Source organism: Rhinopithecus bieti, unplaced genomic scaffold, assembly GCF_001698545.2.
Source record: "Rhinopithecus bieti isolate Rb0 unplaced genomic scaffold, ASM169854v2 scaffold_425, whole genome shotgun sequence".
Taxonomy (NCBI): domain Eukaryota; kingdom Metazoa; phylum Chordata; class Mammalia; order Primates; family Cercopithecidae; genus Rhinopithecus; species Rhinopithecus bieti.
The window spans coordinates 3,361,326-3,364,766 of NW_016803361.1; positions in this window are offsets into that span (position 1 = coordinate 3,361,326).

The window sequence follows — 3,441 nt, forward strand, 5'->3', positions numbered from 1 at the left end:
AAAAAAAAAAAAAGAAGAAGAAGAAGTGAAGCCTGAAGATGTGAGAGAACTGCTGCAATCTCAGAATAAAATTTGAATGAATAAAGAGTTGGCTTCTAATGGATAAGCAAAGAAAGCTATTTCTTGAGATGAAATCTACTCCTGGTAAAGATGCTGTGAATATTATTGAAATGAAAACAACAGATTTAGAATATTCCATAAACTTAGTTATAAAGCAGCAGCAGGGTTTGAAAGGATTGACTCCAATTTTTTTTTTTTTTTTTTTTTTTTTTTAGACAAAGTCTCACTCTGTCACCAGGCCGGAGTACACTGGTGCAATTTCAGCTCACTGCAACCTCCATCTCCCTGGTTCAAGTGGTTCTCCTGCCTCAGCCTCCTGAGTAGCTGTGACTACAGGTGAGCGCCACCATGCCCAGCTAATTTTTTTATTTTTAGTAGAGACAGGGTTTCACCATTTTGGCCAGGATGGTCTTGATCTCTTGACCTCATAATCTGCCCGGCTTGGCCTCCCAAAGTGCTGAGATTACAGGCATGAGTCACCACGCCCAGCCGATTGACTCCAATTCTTAAAGGCATTCTACTGTAGGTAACATGCTATCAAATAGGATCACATGCTACAGAGAAATCTTTGTAAGTCAATAGAAGAAAACTTTCTTGTTACCTTATTTTAAGAAATGTTCACAGTCACCCCTACCTTCAGCAGCCACCACCCTGTCAGTCAGCAACTACCAACATCAAGGCAAGACTCTCCACCAGCAAAAAGATTATGACCTGCTGAAGGCTCAGATGAGCTTTAGCATTTTTCAGCAATAAAGTTTTTGGTTTTGGTGTTTTGAGACAAGGTTTGTTTCTACAGCCCAGGCTGGAATGCAGTGGCACCATCTCAGGTCACTGCAACCTCCACCTCCTGACCTCAAGCCATCCTCCCACCTCAGCCTCTCAAGTAGTTGGGACTACAGATGCAGGCCACCACACCCAGCTAATTTTTATATTTTTTGTAGAGACAGGATTTCGCCATATTGCCCAGGCCAGTCTCAAACTCGTGAGCCCAAGCGATCCTCCCACCTTAGCCTCCCAAAGTGCTGGAACTCCAGGCATAAGCCACTGCACCCGGGCTAAATATTTTTAAATTAAGGTATGCACACTGTTTTTTTAGACACAATGCTATTGCACACTTAATAGACTACAATATAGTGTAAACATAACTTTCATATGCACTGGGAAACCAAAAACTTTGACTTACTGCAATGTGTTAGTCTGGAACAAAACCCACGGTATCTCCGAGGTGTGCCCATATCTCTTAATGAGATTAATGTGGATTTTATTTTATAAATCTATGCACTTATAATAGTATTAGTCAATGTACAAAATCAATCATTTTTTATTTTATTTTTAAATATAAGCTCTGAGAAAGCTTGCTTACATAAATAAGTAGATGGGAAAAGTGACCATTTTCTTAATGACAATGTCAAAAAATTCTTTGATCTCCTCAGAGTTATATGCCAAACATCCCATGGTGATTTATGATTTAAAATTATGTTTAAGTATCTATTGGTTAACACCTACATTAGGTCTTTCTTCAATTTTGTTGAAAGAAAGAAACCACTTAAACTGAAAAAGATTTGTTACTCGAAGATTTGAGTCAATCACTTCAGAACCAGCACCAATTTTCCTTCCACGCACCTTAGCAAGAGTAGGAATGGATGAGAATAATACAAAGAACACTAATTTTATTTAAATATAGTTATCAAGATATTTTTAAAACTAGGGACATAGTATTAAACACGTTTTAATGTTAATGCACTACGTAAAAGATCAGGCAGCAGGTCAAATACCTCATAATTTCACAGCCATGAGCAAAAATATTTCTACATGCCCCAAAGTGCGTGACATTTCCGTGATTTCCATGGTGACGAGGGTACAGGTACTGTTAACACTCCTGTGATTTCTATTGGTGACAGTCACAGGTACCGCTAATATTACTGTGCTTTGTGATTGTTTTCATAATTGAAGAAAATGCTAACATTTACTCAGATATTAGACAAAACAAAGATGTTCTTTTCTTTCCACCCTCGTTCACAGACGACCAGAATTTCAGGGTTAAGAACTCCTAGTTTAACAATGTCAGGAAGAAGGGAGTGATGGGGAAGAGAAGCAGTCAGGGGAGAGGTGAAAAGCGAAGCGAGGAAAGGAGGAGACAGACAGGTAGAAGGGAGGGAATGAAGACAGGCAAGAAGGAAATCTATCTCAATCTCTAGGCTCGGGCTACACAAAAAGCTTGCAGACTCACAGCCAGTGCTGTGGTTATTTCTATGGTGATTTCATATTAACATCTTGTAACAACTAGGTTCTTCAGTTGAATTCTACCCACTAATCTCTTCCTCAGTTCCATAAATAGGGTCACCCGGCTGCAGAACTGCAAGTCCCAATACAACCAGGATTTTCAGCCGTCTTCCCCAAACGGCATCTTCACAGCCACGCCCCAAATCTTGTGCCCTTAATTAACAGTGAGTCCATATTTTCTTGGGATAGTCCCTCCCCATTAGTCCCTCTAGGAGTCCTCAAAGAGCGGGGTACTCACCTCTCTTTTCGGCCGCCACCTGCCGCTCTCGGACCCTCAGCTCCAAGTCCCACATCTCCAGGTTCCTCAGCTCCAGGTTCCTCAGCCCTGGGTCCCTCAGCCCACTGTCAGGTGCCAGTGGTTCCGCGCTGTGGTCAGCCTCCTCTGTCCACCCACCCGGGGGCGCTGAAAATAATCCTTTCTGGCCCCCTCTTGTTTGGAAGTAGAGCCTTCTCGCCCCTCTGACATCAGTCATCGGTTTTCTTGGGCCCTCCGCGGTCTGCCCCTCAGTCATCGGTCTTCTTGGACCCTCCGCGGTCTGCCCCTCAGAGGGCACAGGCTCCCGCCAGGCCCCGGGTGGCTGCTCTCAATGCCATTCCGCGGAGGCTCAGGCGGACTCGGGTGCGCTCAGGGGCCTTTTCCTCTCAGGAGCTCGGCTCCAGAGACCACCACTCTTCCCCCAGGCTCTGTCGACTCGAGTCAGCTGTTCTGGAGCGTTCAAGCCACGGAATGTGAGGGCAGAGGCGGAACACGTGTTAGAAAGTCACTGCACAATCACAGCCTATGAGTTAGCTCTCGAATTTCCACGACCCTTGAAGCGCTGTCGAAGGAGAAAAGTTCCGGGGCTGTGAGGAGGCTCCGCGAATGGCGGGCCTGGCTGAAGGTAAGCAGCCTGCTCCGCGCTCACGCAGGGGACTGTGTGGCCGCAGCCTCTCACCTCATCAGTCTCAGCCCCACCCAGCCAAAATACTGATTCACCAGAAGAGTAGGGACATTGACCGGGAAGCCCTCGGAGCAAAACGGCGCCAGATTCCATTTGTCCCAGAGTATGTTCCTCCGCCCCCTCGGAGCCAAACGAGAAAATAACTACAGTATTCCTT